This window comes from Giraffa tippelskirchi, chromosome 6 (assembly GCF_054371585.1).
Source record: "Giraffa tippelskirchi isolate mGirTip1 chromosome 6, T2T-mGirTip1v1.2.pri, whole genome shotgun sequence".
Taxonomy (NCBI): Eukaryota; Metazoa; Chordata; class Mammalia; order Artiodactyla; family Giraffidae; genus Giraffa; species Giraffa tippelskirchi.
The window spans coordinates 104,105,959-104,129,069 of NC_137280.1; the positions used below are offsets into that span (position 1 = coordinate 104,105,959).

The window sequence follows — 23,111 nt, forward strand, 5'->3', positions numbered from 1 at the left end:
CTTCTGGAAAAACTGCTTTGTGTTCCAGTTTTAATTAGTGTATTATTATCCATTGCTAATTTGAGGGGTTTAGTCTAGAATTAGCACACAGCTGCAGAGAATGCAAGCGCATGAATTGCTGGATTAGCTGGAGTCCATACAAAGGGGAAGCAGTAAATGAGGAAGATGCAACAAACCATATCCTCCCAATATTTCCTAAAATTTACCAGCTATTACTTATAATTTTAAAGTGAATTTGTTGATGAGAAGGAAACTGTGTTTCTGTATGTGGTTTGTTTTATAATATAATAATAAAATATAGAACTACCTTTTCTTTTTAAAAAATTAATACATTTGAAAAATTAAAGAGAATAAATTAACAGACTTTTACCTACCACTCAAATTTAACAAATATCATAGTGTTGCCATATTTGCTGTAGACTTTCCTACATATCATGTAACTCTTCAGAGGCAGTTTTGGTTGCCTTTCTGGCCTTCCTCATAGACGCCCTCATTCTTTGCTCTCCCTCTCAAGATGAAGCCAAAATTCTGAAGTTGGTAAGGACAATGTCTATCTTGATTTTTATACTTTTGCCAGCTATTTGTCAATTTACAACATATCCAGTGTTTTTTTCATGTTTGAACCTTTTATAAATGATGATCCCTTGGGGGAGGGCATGGCAACCCACTCCAGTATTTTTACCTGGAGAATCCCCACGGACAGAGAAGCCTGGCAGGCTACAGTCCATGGGGTCACAGAGTCAGACACAACTGAGCGGCTAAGCACAGCACAGCATATACTACGCTCCTGCAACTTAGTTTTCTTCACTCAACAGTATATTTGGCTGACTTCTCCATTGTGATACACAGATAGTTGAATTTGCTCATGTTAATAGCTGCAATCTTGTCCATGCTTCCTAGTGCACATGTGCTGGGATAAGAATCCTTCATAGCAGAGGTTCTCAAGTGGGCATGATGCCACTCCCAAGGGCATTTGGAAATGCAAGGGAGCTTCTTTATATCACAATATATTCCTTTTCTAGGGCTTCCATATCAAAGTACTACAGACTGGGTGACTTCAACAACAGAAATTTATTTTCTCACAGTTCTGGATATCCAAGATCAAGGTGTTGGCAGGGCTGGTTTCTTCTGAGGCCTCTCTTCTTGGCTTGTAGATGGTCATTTCTCTGTGTCTTCATATGGTCTTCCGTCGGTAAATGCCTGTGTTCAAATTTTCGCTTCTTAAAAGGACACTAGTCGTACTCGATTAGAGTTCAGCCAAATGATTTTATTGGAACTTAATTATCTCTTTAAAGACCCTATCTCCAAATATAGTCGTATTCTGAGGTTGAAGTATATACAAAGGTGTATATGCATACTTCAAGTTACCTGCTCTGTTAATTATTTCTCATAATATTTACTCATTTTTTAAATTATCCTTTATGTATTCTGGATACTATCTTTTTATTATTTCTATATTTTTATAAATATCTTCTCCAAGAAGGCAACTTTACTTTTGTTTCTGGCAGCACACTGAAGAACAGTTTAATATAGTCAAACTTATCAGAATTTTCCTTTGTTAGAGTGGTGTTTGAGACATATAAGCCTTCTTTACCCAAAGGTCATAAAGATAGTCTCTTGCATATCTTTATAAAAGATGTAAAGTTTTGCCTTTGAGATTTAGGTCTTTATCTAAAATTTATTTTTGTTATTATACAAGGTATGAGTTTATTTAGTTTTTTAAGATAAGGAGCCAATTGGCTGTTCACCATTTAGTAAATGTATAATCATGTCTCTACTTCTCTCAAATAACAACTTTCCAGTTAAGTGTAGTTCTCTTTCTGGCTCCTCTATTTTGATACATTTGTCTATGTGGCTACGCTACCACCTAGAATGCTACCACCAACTGCTATAACTTTGTGAAAAGTGTTGATATCTCCTAGGAAAATTATTCCTTATTGTTTTCCAAAATTACTTTATTTTCCTTGGACTTCACTCTTCCATCTGAATTAGCTTGCCATGTTAGTGAAAAAGAGAAATAAGTTCATTTTCTTTGAAAATTGGTTAAACTTATAGATGAGTGTGGGAAAAATAATTCATCTTTAAATATTAAGGCTTTCTATCATGAGCATATTATAGCTCATTAATTCAGGCTTTCAAAAATTATCTTTTAGTAATATAATTTCTTCACATGTTATGTATCTTTAATTAGATTTATCTGTATCTTAAAACATTTATTGGGCTTTCCTGGTGGCTCAGTGGTAAAGAATCTCCTGAGTAAGAGACTGGATTGGGAAGATTCCCTGGAGAAGGAAATGGCAACCCACTCCAATATTCTTGCCTGGAGAATTCCATGGACAGAGGAGCCTGTGAGGAAATAGTCCATGGGGTTGCAAAAGAGTTGGATGTGACTTAGTGACTAAACAACAACAAAATGTCTTTTAATGAGAATGATTTTCAAGTTTAACCATTAAGTGCAATCTGTGTTGTAGGTTCTTTATAGATACTCTTTGAAAGTGAAAGCCACTCAATCCTGTTAGACTCTTTGCAACACCATGGACTATACAGTCCATGGAATTCTCCAGGCCAGAATACTGGAGTGGGTAGCCTTTTCCTTCTCCAGGGGATCTTCCCAACCCAGTGATCAAACCCAGGTCTCCTGCATTGCAGGCAGATTCTTTACCAGCTGAGCCACAAGGGAAGCCCAAGAATACTGGAGTGGGTAACTTATCCCTTTTTTAGCAGATCTTCCCAATCCAGGAATCAAACCAGGGTCTCCTGCATTGCAGGAGGATTCTTTACCAACTGAGCTATCAGGGAAGCCCTAGATACTCTTTCAGTTCAGTTCAGTTCAGTTCAGTCACTCAGTTGTGTCTGACTCTTTGCAACCCCATGGACTGCAGCATGCCAGGCATCCCTGTCCATCACCAACTCCCAGAGTTTACTCAAATTCATGTCCATTGAGTTGGTGATGCCATCTAACCATCTCATCCTCTGTCGTCCCCTTGTCCTCCACCTTCAATCTTTCCCAGCATGAGGGTCTTTTCAAATGAGTCAATTCTTCATATCAGGTGGCCAAAGTATTGGAGTTTCCACTTCAGCATCAGTCCTTCCAATGAATATTCAGGACTGATTTCCTTTAGGATGGACTGGTTTGCTTTCCTTGCAGTCCAAGGGACTCTCAAGCGTCTTCTCCAACACCACAGTTCAAAAGCATCAATTCGTCAGTGCTCAGCTTTCTTTATAGCCCAACTCTCACATCCATATGTGATTACTGGAAAAACCATAGCTTTGAATAGACAGACCTTTGTTGGCAAAGTAATGTCTCTGCTTTTTAATATGCTGTCTAAGTTAGTCATGGCTTTTCTTCCAAGGAGCAAACGTCTTTTAATTTCATGGCTGCAGTCACCATCTGCAGTGATTTTGGAGACCAAGAAAATAGTCTCTCACTGTTTCCACTGTTTCCCCATCTATTTGCCATGAAGTGATGGGACCAGATGCCATGATCTTAGTTTTCTGAATGTTGAATTTTAAGCCAACTTCTTCACTCTCCTCTTTCACTTTCATCAAGAGGCTCTTTAGTTCTTTAACAATGCCTAACTCACTGTTTGCAAATGTTTTTAGAATATTAATCTGTTTTGATATTTACCAAATTTTGAAATTATCACTCGGTTCCTCTCATTTAGTGACAATGTGAATTTCATTCATAGTACTTTTATTCCTGGGACAAATCTTGGTCAAGCTGTATTATTTACTGTTCTTTATTGTTTTTTAATATTTTATTTACCTGCATTTTTGTCAGCACAATGTCTATAATTTTCTTTCAGTACTCTCCTGTCCAGTTTTGATCTCGTAACAAAGTTCCATTAGTTTCAAGAAATCATTTGATTAGTACAGCAGGGACATCTACTTACCTCCTTAATTATCTTTCTCAATCTCTATTTTCCCTTTCTTTTCTGATAAGAAATATCTGGTGATATTCTGGACTATTTCTTGTTCACTTTATATAGATCATGACCATGTAATAAGTTCTGGTATGAATATCATATTTCTATGTGAAATGTTTCTCCTGGAATTATGTACATACAACATTGAAGTCTTAAATGATGGCTCTGCATCTACATGGGGAATTGTTACATGAGATTTTTCAGGAAGGTTTCTTAACAGGGAAGATATATGGTCTTCTTCTTCTGCTTTCCTTCTTCTATCTGGCACATTGGACATGTTTGTTAGAGCTCTTTCAGTCATACTGAATCATAATATGACTTTGAAAATCGAAGCCCACGTATTGAAAATAATGGTTGAGAAAGATTAGAACCTGGATTCCTGAAGATGCTATGAAATTGTCCTGGCACCTCAGCTATGACAAGTGTGTGTGTGTGAGATTAAGTTCTCTCTTGTTTAAGTGCCTATTATGTTAAAGTTTTCAGTAATACCTATTTCTTATTTGTACTGATAGTATTCTTATTACTTTTATTTTAGTCATGGAATTAATTTGTTTATAATAAGAATATCTGAACTCTTCCAGTTTTGTTAACAATATTGTGTTAATCCTCTGGGCTTAAGTTTGTAGATTGTCTCACTAACTCTCCAGAGTTTTCTTCTCAGGAAAGGAGGCTCCTGGGAACCATGGAGTTGACATAGTCCATGAAGTAGGTCTACATGGTCCAGGGGTGGACTGTGACACACAAGGAAGTATACTGCTCATACCTTCCTTCACAAGAGCCTTCCAGGGAAAATGTAGTTGGCTGACAGCCTTAAGATGCCACATTTTTGGATCCCCTACAGTGTTCATGTCAAAGAAGCACTTATATCAAACTAATACTAGCCAGTGATGGAACATGATGAGAGAGCTAGAGATAAGTTATTTCTGCCCACTGGGGGACTATGCTGTCAACTGTTACTCAGGAACTCCTATTTGGTATGGTTAAGACTTTCTCAGAACTTTACTGCTGTCCAAATCTCTGTCTACCCAATTCTTCTTCTTTCATTCTCCCCTTTCAGGGGAGACAGACCAATATCACATGCTGAAGGCATTCCCTACTTATTTATTTTCCCCTCCTTTATTTCTTCACAAGAATTCCCTCAATAACTTTCTTCCATGTTTAATTTCTATAGGTATATGCTTCTTAGACACCCTGTACTAACACAGAGTCAAGGCATGAAAAATGAGAAAGGGAAGCACTGTCATCTAGGCAAAGAAATAATCCACTTAGAAGATTACTTAGATAATCAGTAATAAAGCCACAGGGTCTCAAAGTATGAAGTAACAATAGAATTGTAAAGACACCTGGGAAATTCAGAGCCATAGTGGTAGGACTATGGCTGCTGTGTCTGCAGTTGGCCTCCAGTCCACTAGCCACTTTGGAATCATCCTATCTGATTAACATGATGCCACCGATGAGATAACAATGTGATGCTCATCAGAGTATCCTTTAGAGAAGTCTCACGCTGGGCAGAAATAGCCCTCCTCTGGTACCTCTCCCAGGCTAAGGCATTGACTGGGAACAGTTCAGGGGATACATGGCATTGGCATGAATCCAGGAGGCATCTGACGATGCGAGGCAGCTGCAGGCTGTTAGTCAATTATCTCTCCCCTTGCCCTGGCAACCAGTCCTCTTGAAGAGACATCTGGGAGGTATAGCTCCTTGACTGCCACAGACCCCAGATTCCATTTAGTCTAATATTAATGATGGAACATCTATATCCACATAGAATGTTACACATGCTCTCTCTGATATTACACTTGATATAACTGCTACTTCTATGATTACCAATTGTCTGGTTGATAGGTTATTGATTATCTAGCTTATTTAGTGAATTTTTATTTGGTTATATGTATGCTATTTCTCTTATTATTTCTTTCTGTCTTATGTTCTTTTTTGTTGTTGTTGTTATACTACTACACCTTGTACAATATCAGTTTCCTGGAATTTTATAAATGTAGCATCTCTTCCTCACAAGTAATACTAGACTTTTTCTCATTATCAAGGATGTAAAATAAATAAAAAAATAAACAAACATTTAAATAGCAGAGTTCTTATAATCATGTATATTCAATCTGAATTTCATAAAATGGAAAAGTAGTTCTCAGCAAGTAATTTGCAATTATGAAAGATATTGACACAGGGAGGAGGAATCATGGTGAAAATAAAATACCCATTCTCTCTCATTGTGTTTGAGAGATAGCACACAACAAATATTCCAGTCCATATATGTAGAAAGTATGTGTATTAATGAGATATGAATTAATAACAGTCTCTGTTTACTTACACTAAAACTAGTTCTCATTGGAAATAAAGTAGAAACTAAATGATACATCAAATCTGAAAATCTTGAGACTTTCCCTTAGACTGAAGTCTATTTGTGAACTGATTTGTATATATATAAATAATTATATATATATACAAATAATCTTATGTTTCTGGAGTAGGAAATGGCAACCCACTCCAGTATTCTTGCCTGGAGAACCCCACGGACAGAGGAGCCTGGCAGGCTTCAGTCCATGAGATTGCAAAGAGTCAGATACAGCTGAGCAACTGACACACACAATCATATACTTATATATATGAATAATCATATATAGAAAGCTTATAGAAAGAATTAACTCAGATTCACCACCTTGAGATCTCTCTAAAGTTCTGAATTCTTTCATTTACATTAAGTGCATAATGTATAAATTTAAAAAATTATGCCTCTGCTAATGCTATAATCAAATCCTTTTGATGTTTTCCCCATTGTTTCTCATTTTCTTAGTTTTCATTCAAATTGAATTATTCCTTTATGGGTCTAGTAACTTTTTACTGAATATCATAAATTTTGAAAGAAATTTCCTCAACCAAAGGACATTGATTTAAAACAAAACTAAACAAAACCACCTGCAGCTAACATCATACTTAGTGGTGAGAAAATGAATGCTTGTCTCTTAAGATGAGTAGCATGGCCAGAATGACTGCTCTTACCATTTCTGTTCACTGGAGGTCCCAGCTAGTACAATAAGTGAGAAAAAGAAATAAAAGACATCTAAATTAGAAAGGAAATAGTAAAACAGTCTCTATTGGCAAATAATATGATGATCTGTATTAAAAATGAAAAAGAATCTGTTAAACAGCCGTTAGAACTAATGGGTAAATTTAGCAAGACCATTGGGGACAGTATCAATACATGAAAATCAATTGCTTCCAACATACTAGCAATGAAAAATTAGGAATTAAGTTTAAATAACACAATACATTTTCCAATAACACCAAAATATGAAATAGTTTTTAATAAATCTAACAAAATATGTGCAGGATTTATATTTGAGAACTATAAAATAAAGATCATAGATTAGAGGAGCTAATATTAATAAGTTAATTTTCAAAAATGTTCTTTAGATTTAATGTAATCCAAATTAAAATACCAACAAAATGTTATATATGAAAAAAAAATTTTTAATGATACAAATAAACTTATTCACTAAGCAGAAACAGACTCATAGACATAAAAAACAAGCTTATGGTTACCAAAGGGGATAGTGGTGGTTGTGGTGGATATATTAGGAGTTTGAAATTAACATATACACAATGCCATATATAAAATAGATAAGCAATAAGAACCTACTGTATAACACAGATACTCTATATCTTGTAATAACCTATAATGGAAAAGATTCTGAAAAACAGTCCTGAAATAGACCCATGTGTATATATACATATATATGCATATATATATTCAATTGATTATCAACAAAATTTCCAAGACAGTTTAATGGAAAAATTAGTATTTTCAATAATTATTGTTGGAAGGATGGAGCTATATGCAAATAGATAAATGTCAACCCATGTTTATGCCTTAAGCAAAAGTTAACTTGAATTGTAGAATCATAAACCTTAATATAAAACTTAAAATTATAAAAGTTCTTAAAAAAGCATAGGAGGAATCTTAGTGACCTTAAGTTAGGTGAAAATTTCTTATGGAAAAACACAAATTGTAAAAGAAGAAAGTGATAAATAGAACTTCAATATTACCTTATCAAAATTAAAAATGTCTACTCTTTGGAAGACACTGAAAAGACAAATGAGAGGATAAGATAAAAGTAATTGCAAAAACAGATATAGATAAAGGACTCATAAGCAGAAAATATAAAGAATTCTCACAACTGAATAGAAAAACAAAAATACCCATTAAAATATGGAAAAGAAGATTTGAACACCAAAGAAGATAAACTGATAGGAAATAAGCATATGAAAAGAAATTCAACATCATTAGTCATGAGGAAATTGAAAATTAAAACTATTAAAAAATACAAATATGCATTTATAATGGTAAACTTTTTTTTAATTAAAGAAAAAATAACAATGTGACCACATCAAATGCTGTCAAGTATGTGAAGCAACTGGAACTCTTTGAAACTCTCATAAATTGTAGGAGGGAATGAAAAATGGTGCAATCATTTTGGAAGTTTAATGAACAGTTTCTTTAAAAGTTAACCATACTCTTACCATATGAACCCCCACTCCCAGGACTTTATCCAGGAGAAATAAACACTTGTGTGTGTGTGTGACATTCAAAAGGCAAAGTACTTTATTCCAAAATGTTCAAAACTAGAATCTACTCCAATGCCTATGAACTTATGACTGATAAACTATGGTACACTAAAACAGTGGAATGCTACTTACTAATAAATTGGGAAAAAATGATGGATTTATTTAAACACAGAGATGAATTTCAGATGCATTATGCTAAGTGAAAATAACCATATTCAGAGGCAACATTCTGCATCATTCCATTCATAGGATACTGTAGAAAAGACTAAACCACAATGGCAAAAATCAAATCAGTGATTGCCATGGCAAAAGGCAGGGAAATGAATTGATCACAAAGACACATGAGGGAACTTTTGGGAATGACAGAAACAAGTTTTTTATATTTTTATCATGGAGGCAGTTACGTGAGTGTTTGTCAAAATTCATAAAATGTATACTAAAAAGAGAGAATTTAACTGAATATAAATTTACCTCAGTAAACTTAACTTGGAAAAAATCAATTAAGGGTGAATATGATGTAATTTTTACATTTGTTTTTAGTAGACAACTGACAATCTGGGATCAATTCAGAAACTAAAACTGAACTAAAGAGACTGGTATCAGTCTTTGCAACAGCTGTTCTATAACCAAATCAACCTTACTCATGGAGTAAGTAAGCAGCCTTGAGGATCCTAGCATTAGTGCATAGGTCTCCTAATCCTTAGTGGTCCCTATAGCTTTGCAGTGTGGTCACAAATTCTGATTTCTTAGCCTCTCACTTGCCTTTTCCAGAACTGGCAGCTATCCTTAGGAAAAACTGCCCCCAGTTGCTGGGGTTCATTTCTCTAAATGTCTTATCTTTTTATTGATCTTATTCCCATAATTATTTGCTCTTTGATAGTTACCTGGTATCTTTAAGCAGTTTTAATAATAATAAAGTAAATTATAATATAATAAATTATAGTAAACTATAAATATAATAAATAATAAAGTATATAATAAATAAAGTAATTATCCAGATTGTCTAGTCATTCTTGTGTGTGTGTAGGTTGTATCTACCTATTCCATCATGGTGCAGAGGAGCTCTGCCGTTTTCAACATTCATCTTCCAAGGCTATCTTATTCCTATTTCTAATCAATAGGGAAAATGTGGATGTTTAGAGCAAGAGATTTTTGTTTTGCTTTATTTCTTTTTGATCTATTGACATCCATGCTTACCTTCCACTGTAGAAATTTTAGTCTTGACCAACATCTCTAAGGGAATTTGAAATGCAACTGTAAATGACATCCCAGGAAGAATGAGAGACCAACCACCTCTGCCATGTGAGGTCACCAAATAATATTCTAAGTTAATTCTTTGTAGCTCATCGATTCAGAGATCTGCTCTTCATTTTAATCTGTAGAATGATAAATGTTTCTTCTTTTCATGCAGTGTTTTTTCATATGCTTCATGATGAATCTTTAAAATATATCTTATAATAAAGAGATATTTATCTGGTCTCAACCTTTGAATATTCTCATAGCTTCTGGCCTATTCTTTCTCTTAGAGAGAAGATCGTGCTCAACTCCTAGTCTAATTCTCAGAGTTTAGCAGGATTTTGGCTGCTACCATTCCACTGACCCAAGGTGAATTCCTCACCTGCATTTGTGTTTTAATTCCTGAACATACACCACCACCTTCCAAAGCAACCCACTGACTCTCTGGCTAGATTTCTGCAAGTTTCAGTGGACCATCTCTTACTGTTCCAACTCAGAAAGTACAGCTAGTGTAGAAGGAATGGGGAGACAGCATTGTGCTACTCCAGGATGTAATGCCCTGGGTCCCTAGAACAGCTGCCAGGCTTTGTTTTCAGTAGAGACAATTTTCTGAGTCGGGGGTAAAGCAGTAGGAAAGAAATGTGGGGACTTCACTCACTTTTAGTGGACTGATTTCTACTGTTTCTAATTGTACAGAACCTGAAAGTGATTTTGTCCCTTATCCTTTTAAATCTTAGATAATTGGAAACTTGTAGATTCTGATATTATTAACTTCAGACCCAGGTTTGGTGACACCCTATGTGTATTCATCTGCTCTGAATTTTAAAGAAGACATTTTAGTGGGAAAATTGGGAGAAGCTAGGTCAGATGATTGCTTTCCACATACCATTTTAAATCAAGAGATCGTGTTTGGATTATTTTACAAATTTTTTTTCACCACTTAGTCTTGAATTATCTTTAGAAAAATTTCCAAATTCTTCAGCCTCTTTCAGGTTTAAGAACTAAATTTAAGCCTCTGTAATGTCTGTAGTACTTGGACAAACAAGATAAATAAAATCAAAGGCATAGCATTACAACTGTGAATTACATTATGCATTGAGAATGATTCACTATCTGGCAAGCCATAAGAATAACAAAGAAGCATTAGAAAAACTTGCTGCTCAAATCTGCACAAATTCAAAAAGCCGTATCACAGGTACCAGAGGCCATATTTTGTGTCAGTGACTGTTAAACTCTGATGCAAAATTTTAAGCATAAAAAGGGAAGATAGAATTATATGACTATGAAACTTACTTTTGTGAAGTTGTTTTGTTTTTAAACCCAGTGGGTCAATTTAATGAGTTTTATTTGTGATAAAAGGGAAAAAAAAGAACACAAGAAAAGGTTAACCACTTAATGTGTTCCAAAAAGAGGGTAAAAATAAAGCAAATTTTCAACTTTCATAGTTATTATTTGTGGCACTATAATTATATCCACCAGAATAATCATTATAATTCATATATATAGTTGCTCTCATCCTTTTGTGGCATAAAACATAATGATCCTTTCCACATCTACATAAATAAACCTCCCCAACCTGTATCTTTACGAATCACTGTGACATAGCTCCCCAACTAGACACTCCATTAAACTGATGAGTAAATAAAAGAAGCAGCCATCCTTCCTAATTTATATGCTACTTAAAGGTGCTATAAAACATAACTTCTTTTTAACATTTCCAGGCATCCCACTCATCTAAATTAAATAAAATTCACATATTTGATGGGTAGAATATGCTATTTATATTTATGTATCAGTGACTGCTTCCTTTACAAGTGGCTAACCCCACTCCAGTAAAGCAAACACAGAAAATGCATGATTATTCCACATTTTCAACAAACCTGTGGATGCATGTTGCTACTCCACACACTGACAGAATGCACTCCTTATGTCTTGGAATTCCACATGGAGCCAGAGAAGAGGAGATAGTTCATATTTTCATCTTCAAGTACAGTCTGTGTTGTCATGTTTCTCCCACGTTTCTGCTTTTTATTAGGATTTTGCTTGTTTGATCCTCTGTGCGCTGGATGTTGTGTTTCTCTTTTTTAATACGAATGGTATGTTCTTAAGAGGCTATCCTACCAACAAAATTACTGAAGCTCCTCTTTCTACCTTTAAAGAACAATATCCCACTTCATCTCACTTCATTTTCCTAAATTCACTAGGCCTTTGTGGTTTTTTTCCATGTGTTCCTTGAGAAGCTTGGCAGATTTGGAATTTTATGAGGGGCACTGCACTCCGGTTTTCTTTTTTTCAAATCAAGCTTGCAGAGAAGTTTTTTCCTGCTGCTCTCCAGGTTTAGGTCACCAGCTCTCAGCAGAGTGTTGGGAGCCAATTAGAGCGCATGTTGGGGCCTCAGTGCCCTCTTCTTTCAGACGTTGCTGCTCTTTCTGAATCTGCTGAGCTTTTAATGTGATGTTGAAATCTGCTCCTGCTTGACTCCGACAGCTGGTTTTGATCAGGTTCCTTTAAAGAGGAAGTTTCAATTAGCACAGCTCCAAATGTGCTCTGGAGGTATATTTTTATGACTACTCAACTAATAGCACTCTTTGTTCCTAGCGGTGTGTGACTCCTTAACAAACCCAGCCATTCGTGTGAGTCACCAAGTGACTTTACAGCAAGGCTAGGCTTTGCCAAAACCAGAAGAATGAGGCTGGCCAAATTGAATTAGTGGTTGAAACACATTAATTTATGCTAGATAAATGTTATTGTGGTCCCATGGGCAAGTCCTCAGGTCGTAGGCTTTATGAACTATTTGCAGCAAGAGGCCTTGTGGCAGTAAATCAGCTCTCCAGCAGAACTTTACAAAGGATGCACAGCCCTGACTCTGTCCTGTTGCCTTAAATTGCTTCCGCCTCATACTGCCCCATCGCTGTCTTCTATGGAGACAGGTCACCATTTTGTACATGTTTTGTTATATTTAACATATAAGCAGCTGGATTAATGATTTGTGTTGGCTTTGCCTGACTCCAGTGGAAACGTGGCCATCTATTATGTCTGTGGCCCTCGCCGTGGGCAGCTGTGTGTTTATCATTCCAGACTGCAGATCTCATTGGGTACAGAACTCTGGCTTAGCACCAGCTTCCGGAGTCCGTGCAGCTGTGCGGTGAATGGAAACCTTGATGCCTCAAACACAGCACACACCACCAAGTCCTGACAGGGCTGTTTGTCTTCTGGGAAGGAATTAGATCCACTTAAGGCTGGATTATTTCTAGAGTAAGAAAAGTAGAAATAAGTGTTTTCTGGCTGCAAATTGTAGCAAGTGAGAGATGATGCCAAGAAAGAATTACACATAAATAATAGTGTTTAAACTTGTTTTTATGTGTTTAGATGTATTTCTGCCAAAAAACTGACAAGGCCTCTTTGTTGGCATTTTTTCAGAGAGAGACCACTCGCACACAGAACATTTTCTTAATAAATAATTGTAAATCATTGCTGTCTTGGCAGGTGATAACCGGTTTACCTTAAACATGATCTCTTGCAAAATCCAGGGCAAACAACTCTCTGGGCAAATAGTGATGAATCACCACCTCCCCTACTTCACAACCACCAAAAATGCCTGTGCATCAGTCCAGGCTCGGCAAATTTCATGCAGTGGATAAGGGCATGGGCTTTGGAGTAGGTTTAAATACTGATTCTACCTCTCATTGGATTTGTGATCTTGAGCAAAGTGGTACTCTCTGTGTCTTCACATGTAAAATAGAGACAATAGTAAAACCTACTTTTGCAGAGTGTTAACAGTAATGAAATTCATAAATGTAAACCATTAAGTAAATGGGGTACAAGGTAAACTCTCAACAAATGATAGTTTCTATTAATTATTGCTGTTGTTATTATTGCTGCTGATCTAAAAAAAGAAAGTCTCTGCTTTTATTTCAATTCCCCAGGGCTTTTGGAAGGACTACTAGCATGGGAGACATTGCCTTTTCCTGCCATAATCTGTCTTCATTTGAAGAATATTCCAGTATCCTATTCTGTTCAGCTTCTGACCTCAGCTTATCTAACTTTTGACCTTCCTCTACTCCACCATGTTTGATTTTTATGCTTAAGGACAGCTGCTATGACACTCATCTTAATATCAGAGCACGACAGGTGCTCTTCACATTTTTGGTGAATTCAGTTTCATGTTGACAGATGTCAATGTGTGTGTGCTTATTTGTACAGGCTGCTCCAGGGTGACATTTTGTCCAAAATTCAGCATAAATTCCCAAGATTAGACAAGATATCTTTCTGAGATTTAAAAAAAAAAAATGCTGTTTCCCCCTTTTGTACTGGAAAAGGAAACGGAAAAATTGCAATCTATTCCTAGAGCTTTTAAGCTTTCTGAATTAATTCAGTGCTATGAATGTTGCTATAGCTGAGTTCCCAAATGAAGCTCATTCAGTTGTTTGAATTGAATCTTTTGCTTTCTCTGCAGTCATTATCAAGTTACTTGACTGATTTAAAAAGCAAAAACATGAATTTAGTCAAAACTTTCCAACCTATCTGTGTGTATAAGTACATTAAGAAATTTTTATTTGTCTTGTTTTCCATTTTTTGTTGGACTACCATTTGAATTGTAGCAGATCGTAGAGCTTCTCAAATTAAAAAAAAAAATGTCTGTAGTAACTTTTTCAATATGTACCTTCTGAATATTACATAAAATGATGCACACAACTTATTGTCTCAGGACCAATCTAACTTCCTAAGTCATCAAACAGAATTTTTCATCCTATGGGCTTTTTACTGAGTTCCTAAGGAAAGTTACAGTAGTCTTCACTTTTATGCAGGGAATATGTTCCAAGCATCCCCACCCCACCCCCGACATGAATGCCTGAAAGCTTGGATTGTACAGAGCTCTATATATATTGTGTTTTTTTTTCTATACATACATACCTATGATTAAGTTTAATTTATAAATTAGGCAGAGTTAGAGATTAACAACAATAAGTAATAATAAGACAGTTATAGCATTGTATTGTAATAAAGTTGTATGAATGTGGTCTCTCTCTCAAATAGCTTATTGTACAAATTTAATGCCTTTTCTATCTTAACTAAGCACTTATCATGCACTGTTGCCATAACTTTTGTAGTTTGAGGTGTGACAGCAAAATTAGCACAGATTTCTTTTTCCTTCTTCACCATTTCACAGGTAGATTTATTCTTACATAGATCTTAATAGCGTCAGCATACAACTTTTTTCTTCCTTATTAAGAAAGTATCTTTCACCTTTTCATTTAAAGGAGGCACTCTCTGGCTTCTCTTTAGCAGATTGGAATTGCCAGAATCACTACTATTGGGCTTTGGGCCCTTTGGTAAGTAAAATAAGGATTATTTGAACAGAAGCTCTATGATAATACTTGTTGATCTGATAACACAAGCCTGCTACAGAAAGGGTACACTGGACAAGGGGATAATTCATGTCCTGAGCATGATGGAGGGGAACCATGTGAGATTTCAGCATGCTCCTCAGAGCCTCCCAAGATTTAAAATGTTTTTATTGTTTAGTCACTAAGTCATATCCAACTCCTTGCAACCCCATGGAGCATAGCACATCAGGCTCCTCTGTCCTCCACTATCTCCCAGAGTTTGCTTAAATTCATGTTCATTGAGTCAGTGATGCTATCTAACCATCTAATCTGCTGCTGCCTCCTTCTCCTTTTGCCTTCAATCTTTCCCAGTATCAGTGTCTTTTCCAATGAGTTGCTTCTTTGCCTCAGGTAGCCAAAGTATTGGAGCTTCAGCTTCATCATCAGTCCTTCCAGTGAATACTCAGGGTTGATTTCCTTTAGGATTGACTAGTTTGATCTTTTTGCAGCCCAAGTCCAAAGTCCAAGTCCAGGTCCAAAACTTAAGAACTGTTTACTTCTGGAATTTTCATTTAACATTTTTCTGGATCATGGTGGGTAACTGAAATCAAAACTACGGAAAGTCAAACTGTGGATAAGGGGGACTCCTGTAAGCATACCAAATGCAGAAATAGTTATAGGCCTCAACACCTGGGCTTTTCAAAAATCTGCTATCCTTGATACCAAAAGCTCCAAAGAGCAGGGATACTGGCTGTCTCCTCACTAGTTTAGTCTCAGAGCCTGAAACAGTCCTCTGACACACGAGCCCTGAAGTCTTTGTTCAAGTAGTTTTCTAATTAATGAAAAGTGTTTGAACAGTAAACTAACTCTCATTTTTTCTCCATATTTCTAACTTTTCCATCAAGTCTTTTATACTATTGAAACCACCTCCTCTAGCATCAGTTTCTGTGAATAAAAAACAAAGCAGAACTGATAATATAAAGTTTTGTACTAAACATAGGGTGAAATTTGCATAAGAATTGGTCTCATCCCAAGGATACTGAGTTTTAAACTAAAACCAATAAATGTGTTTTTTGGTGACACTTTCTGAGTGGCTCAAAAATCCTAAGACCAGTTCTTGGTATAGTAACAAGCTGTTGTTCAGTGTGTAACATCCCTAAGAGCATCTGTCTGGGGCCAGGAGTCATGGGAGTTCGTATGCTTCCCATGGAGATGGTTAATCAATAAAAGTTCTATGTTCAGGATTTTGTACATTTTGTTAATTAGGCCAAAGCAATAGGCCTTTGTGGAGATTATTCAGACAGTGATGTAAAAAGATAGCCTGACAAACAAACCTCCATAATCCACTTACGTCTCACAGAAGCCAAAGGGTTGGAAAAGCCTATTAACAAGCTCCCTGTCTGTCTGTTTGGAGACATTGTTAAATCCAGAGTCTCAGCACCTGAGGCGGTCTGTTAATAAAGATCGTTTGTAGCAGATTTCTGTTCTATTAAGAATGGACATAAAACAGCATAATTTAAAACATGTCAATAACTCGAGGCAAAAATGCCAAACATAGTCTTTTCTGTCTTCATAAAATGGAGCCAAGTATACACAAGAAAAGTGCCAGAAAGGTTTCTGCTGACTGAGTTTAGAGACTGTTCATGATGAATGATGTGATCCTTCAAGTTAAAACAACCTCATGGGTGGGTATCTCTATGTCTTTTCTGCACTAAACTCAAGGGATCTTTTCTATTTAAGGGCCAGTGAGATTCCTAACCTCCAGTCCTAGAAAATGCCTGGAACCTGTGGCAAAGGCCAAACCTGTGCCCTTTGCCAGCCTTGTGAATTCATCATTGCTTGTGAGTGCTTATTTATTTATTTATTTATTTTGCTTCATTCTTTTTATCATTCTACTATGTGGCATTTATAGGTTGTTTGGTAACAGATCTTTATAGACTCTGAGCTAGGGTTGAGAAGTCTTCAGTTCAGTTCAGTCTCTCAGTCATGTCCGACTTTGCGACCCCATGAGCTGCAGCACGCCAGGCCTCCCTGTCCATCACCAACTCCTGGAGTCCACCCAAACTCATGTCCATTGAGTCAGTGATGCCATTCAACCATCTCATCCACTGTGGTCCCCTTCTCCTCCTGCCCTCAATCTTACCCAGCATCAGGGTCTTTTCAAATAAGTCAGCTCTTCGCATCAGGTGGCCTTAATAGATTCATTAAAGAACCTAACACCATAGAGCATCCATGGCACCTCTTGTTTTACACGTTTGATTAAATATGCTAGTCATTTCCATGGCTGTGCTGTATTTTCAACACAAAAGCAAGGGCCAGCAAGGCAATATTTCTCCTGCATTTATCTGGCACTTACTTTTTTAACGGTGTTGAGGGCTGATTGAAGGCATTCTCAATGAGTGCTTTGGGAGGACGAGAAGAGGACATAGAACAGATGACAGTGTGTTGCTGTAGATGTGGACTAAACCCTGCTGCTCTTAACAGGCTCCTTGATTAAAATTTAACATGCTGTGTCTCCCACAGCAGGTTTGGGTGGATGGTTGAGACTGAATGATATTATCTGCTCTATAAGAAGGCCTCTCATGAACTGAGTGGTTTTAATTAAATCCAGTAGGTTGAGAAGAGTGGTTTGGCAGTTTCAATTGATTTATTGTGTTTGTGACTTCTGGGCCTGATTTATCGTATTGACTTGCAGAATTGTTTTTGGACACTCATATCCTATGTTTTTTTCATTCTGGTTTAGGAACTCACAGCCTATAAATATGTAGCATTTTAAGTCTGCTGATTTTTATATTTCTCTGTATTTTTCTTATTTTGGTAGGATGGTGAACTATTGAATTCATCTTGTTAAAAGTGTAACTATTTGAAAGCAGGAGGTTTGTGCATTTGTGTGTATGATCAGGGCTGCTTGAAAAGTAGTGTATGGTTGAAATTCATTATTATTATCCCACCTACATTTGTAAGAGGAGAGATTGAGGGATTCACAAGTGTTTTCCCTTTAGTCTATAAATTGATCAATTATTTCTTCTGTGTTATTATGGCTTTTTAAATTTTAAAATTTTTACATGCTGCTATATTTAAAATGGATAACCAATTAGGACCTACTATATAGCACAGGAAACTCTGCTCAATGTTACAAAACTACCTAAATGGGAAAAGAATTTGAAAAAGAATAGATAGTATGTATAACTGAATCACTTTGCTATACACTTGAAACTAACACAATGTTGTTAATCAACTATAGTCTAATATAAAATAAAAAGTTAAAAATAAATAAGTAAATAAAATTTGGATTTTAGGTATAAATATGAACATTAAGTCATAGAAAGTTTGCTTTTAATTCTGAAAATTGTGAGCATGTTTAGCTGGATATTATAGACAAGTGTCCCCTAGCCTACATCATATTATAGGCATCTCAATTTTAGAATGTCTCTACTCCAGACTCCACAAAACATGTATAAGAATGGATGGGGAAAGAGGGGAGGGGAGAGAAGAGTCAAGCTGCAATTTCTGCCAAAGGAGCAGGGCAGGGAAGCAAACAGGTCCCAGTTAGCTTGAATACTTTGCTAGTATACAAATGGGTGGTTGCACATCCCATATGACAAACATAGTAATGATGTCCTGGGTTCCCAGCATTATAGCGCTCTATTTCCTATAGGTAAGGCCTTATCTGGACCCCCAGTCAAGGTTCTGGAACAAATCGGAGAATTTAGGGAAGTCTAGGTAAATCTCTCAAGCAATTCATCTTCTGTCCAGCTTGTGGCTAAGCTCTCTTTATCTTCTGCCTCAGTATTAGAGGTTGAATACTGCCATTGTTCTTTGTAGCCAGCCTGTAAGTGAAGTTTAATCTACTTAGAATGGCTTCCTATTTTTCATTCTTGAACCCACATCTCTTTCTCTATAGATGATCTTATTTGTCTTCTGATTCCTCTCCAAAATATCCAACGTACTGCTTTGAGCCCAGATTTGGAACATATCTGATACTAACTGTCTATTGCCTGCTGTGGACTCCACTGATGATCACATACTGTCCAGATGTGCTCCAGCTGGATCTGCCAACTCAGTGTAGTCTGTCCCATTAAACTGGGCTCACCCTTATATAGATGATTATACCTCTTAATTATAGCATGATATTTAGTCGTTCTTTTAAAACCATGATTTGTTTTTTCATTTCCTTTTGTGGGGTTATCAGTTTAAATGTAAAATGATTGCTCATAACTATTTAGAGTTGATTTGAAAACTTTTACGCTGTTCTCCATGGTCCCTGAGTTGCTTCATATTAACTCATGAACTTATACTTGTTCTCTGGAAGCTGTTTAGTATAATTCTTCAAATTGGATGAGATAACATGTACAAAAGGAAATTCAGGCCTAGGAGGCACTCACTGATCATCCACCTATATTTCAAACATAAACAGGCATGGGTATTAGCCCAGCATAATATCTGCTGGGAAAGATCTCATCCATGTCAAATCTAAGTAAGAATAGGAAATAATGCCAAATTTCTCTTTTTAAAAAAATCTTTACGGAGATATACTTTACATATCATGAAATTCACCATTTAAGGGGTGAATTCAATGATTCAATGTAATTAAATGGTACAATTCAATGATTTTTAATAAAATTCTACAAAATGGTGCAGACCTCACCAAAATCCAAGTTCAGAACATTTTATGACCTCAAAATAACCTTATCTCAAAGAGATAATTAGTTAAGATTTTATGTGTGATATATTTTAAATTAATCATAGAGTGATAATCTGTAAATTAGGATAAAAGTATAAAGACTATTATAAACAGCATATTGGTGTGCTCTCATGGTTGGCTAATTCAGATGACCTGGTTACCTACATCCGGGAATATTAGGCTCTGCAATGCTGCCTGTCCTTTACAGAAAAAAACGTGGAAGAATTTTGAAAATAATTCATTCTAAAGACAAAAAAGTCTATACTGGGCAAAATTATCATAAATTTATTAAATCATCAATTTGAGTTACTTGTGCACTGGTCTCCCTGATCCTGCACCTATAAGCTCTCATACCTGCAAGGTAAGCACCAAGATTTCTGGAGCCACATTCCCTAGTAGACTGCAAAGAGTTGGTCTTGAAAGTACAGCATGAAGAGATGCTGGAAAGAGCATTCTCAGCAGTGGTAAGTGTACATTTCTTCACTGGCAAAGATAATAATCTAATGATGTTTATCAATTGTGATGGTCATACTCAGTAGGCGAGAAAGCATACTAGTAAAATACCAGATGTTTAAAATTTTGGTCCATGAGGTTGGTGTGAACTTAATGAAGCATCCCTAATGAGAAACTCAAAAATTAATTTGAATTATTCAGAATAAAAGGCTGACTATTTGTTTTACTTTCACTTAAAAATAATATAACATCAAAGAAACAGCAGTGATAGGAATGAACAGATTGGTTTGGCAGATTCTCCAATCTAGTTTAAAAGTGTATTTCAAGCAATTTTCTTTTTATGAACAAGACTCTATTAACCTATAGAAGGAAATGCATAAGTAAATGTTCAGCCTTAAAGAGTATACAGCCTTAAAGCTGAATAAATGGACAAATTATCAGAGTCAATTCTTACTGCAGGAAATACCTTCCTTTAAGTAACTGTGATACTGACTGGATATAAAGGAAATTTTCTAAGATGGATGCTTGATGATGTTTGATAAATATGGTCATAATAAAAGCTACCTAGATCCACTATCCATTTTCTACTTCTTCATCTAAGGAGACAGAAAGTTTCCGATTACTGAATTGATCAGAGAAGTAGATTTTTATGAGATTAACAATGGACTTTTAGAGTAGAAGAGAAGAAGCAAAAGAGTTGAACAGGGTGACAACTGCATTCCTCTGAAAGAGCTGTCCATTATTCCTTCAGAATATTCTTCATTTCATGTTTGTATTTTCTCTGTAGCAATCTGCCAAATAGGTTTCTCTGGCACCCAGAGCAAAGACTGGAACCCAGTGCCTCCAAGGGTCACTCTTTATAATTATGGACAGATCACATTGCTAGAAAGAGCTTCCTTGGAGTACAGTGAAATGTGTGTCCTGTAGCTTCTACCAATAGATCCTACTTCTGCATTCAGGGCATCATGAGAAATATGAACCTTTAAACTCAGCCCCCAGCCCATTCCTGGGAAGAGCTATGCTGGAATCAGACTACCTTTCTATCCCCAAATCCCTTTCTTTACCACTTAATGTCCTCCCCATTTCAGAATTCCTTCTAAAACTAACCCTCCTCCATGGCCCTCTCATCTGTACCTCAATTAGTAGAGGAACTTGATCCAGTGATTAGTTGTTTTCTCACTTGAATCCCTAAATACCTTCCCTCTACTTTATTACTCCTTTTATGAATTTGCTCAGGTTTACCTTGCACCACATAAAATTAAATAAAGCCCTTCTTAGTCCTGCTACTTCCCAAACAACTGCACAATCTTGGGCCTTTCTTTTTCTGTCAAGCTGTTTTATTAGATTTGTATAAACAGTCTATGTTTTACATTAATTTTTATAGGCTGCAAAGTTGCTATTCAGTATACTACTTTATGGATTTGAAATAAACCTAGTAGTTGACAGAGTTCCAAAAGTAGGCAGTGGTTAAGTTTTGATAGGAACTAGTTTATCAGATTGAAACAAACAAGTTGATGGTGTCTAGTGGATGAATGCATACCTCTAGTCTAATCTCTTTGTATTTATAAATAATGTTCTAAGAAGATTTTTGTATTTCATATTTAAATATCACATAACTCTCCTTCTGAAATTCAATCCTGCAAAATGAGAGTGAAGTCATATACTATTGAAAGATATTGTAATCTGTTAGTTTTTTGTAATGAGTAGAACATATTAATAATCTACTGAAATTTAAAAGGAAAATCCCAGTTACTACAGACAGTGTGAACATCGCTCAATATGTGTGTGGCAGAATGGATTATCTGATGCCGTTTGCACACTTATTTTCCTTCCCTTTCTCACCCTTGAGAGATGGGAATCTTTGATAAGACAAAGTAAAAAAACAGAGACCATTACCATGAAAGCATCAACATTTTCTATGAAAATATTTAATAGTCAGTATTTTTAAAAATAAAAGTTTGTTTTGTGAATATGATACTCTGAATAACCTAAAAAATATACACTCGATCCAAAGAATGTTGTAAAAAGCTCCTGGCCCTCCCTGACAAAACAGAAAATGGAAAAGAGAGCAGAAGAGTTAGAAAAGACCTGGGAAAATATGAGAATAAACCCCACTCTCCAAAAACAAATGCCAAGGAGAGCAAATTTTGAAACAAGTGAAGTAAAGAGAATCACTCATAATATAAAAATAATTCTTCATTATGCAAAATGTCTAACAGAGTTCTCTTGAATAAAGAAGTCGCAAGGCACTTCCAAAATGATTCATTCTCTGATGATTCAATTCTCTCAATATATACAAATAAAGTTAATTTGTATTGATGTACATTAAAATTCTCTGATATAATCCAAACATTCATATATTTTAATTGATTTCTATAACAGGCAGTACTATTCTAAAGTTCCCTAAATTCTGAGCATTATTTATAAAATCAAATCTGCTTAAATCAGATTCTTGTGATAGAAGAGACCATTACTTAAACCTTTGTGATTTGTGACCTATGATTGCTCTCTCTTAAATGTGATTCGAAGGTCAGGTCTAACTTAATGCCGTGGAACACAGCACAAATTCATTAGCTGTAGTGACACAGCTAAGATCCCATGAACATCTGTGCCTCTGACCCAGAACTGTGAAGGAAATCCATCTCTCTGATGTTGCCAAATCATTCTGGCCTGCATCAGTGAAGTCACAGAGGCCCTTAAGAAGTTAAGAGTTTACAATATTCACCAAAAAAATCTTAGGAGTCCTGAAGTATGAATGCAGATCACAAGAAAAGGAAAAGTACCACGTATTTATTACCAGCAAATGAAGCCACTAATAAATGTCTTAACTCCATGAACTATGTAGTTTACAAAAGCAAGTGAGAAAAGTAGCCAACAATCAGGTTTCATTATGTAAGATCATGA

The 23,111-nt window shown here is 35.9% G+C and overlaps 1 long non-coding RNA gene across 4 annotated transcripts in view; it reads left to right on the forward strand.

Annotated features, from left to right (window-relative positions):
* Positions 1–23,111, forward strand: part of LOC145509733 (uncharacterized) — a 1,421,207-nt gene that overhangs the window by 724,722 nt on the left and 673,374 nt on the right. For 3 of the 4 annotated variants that reach the window (XR_014056369.1, XR_014056366.1, XR_014056364.1), the window contains one exon: positions 16,811–16,911. The exons of the other annotated variant lie outside the window; for it this stretch is intronic. This is a non-coding gene — a long non-coding RNA (uncharacterized LOC145509733). The remainder of the gene's footprint in view (positions 1–16,810; positions 16,912–23,111) is intronic. 4 annotated transcript variants of the gene reach the window in all.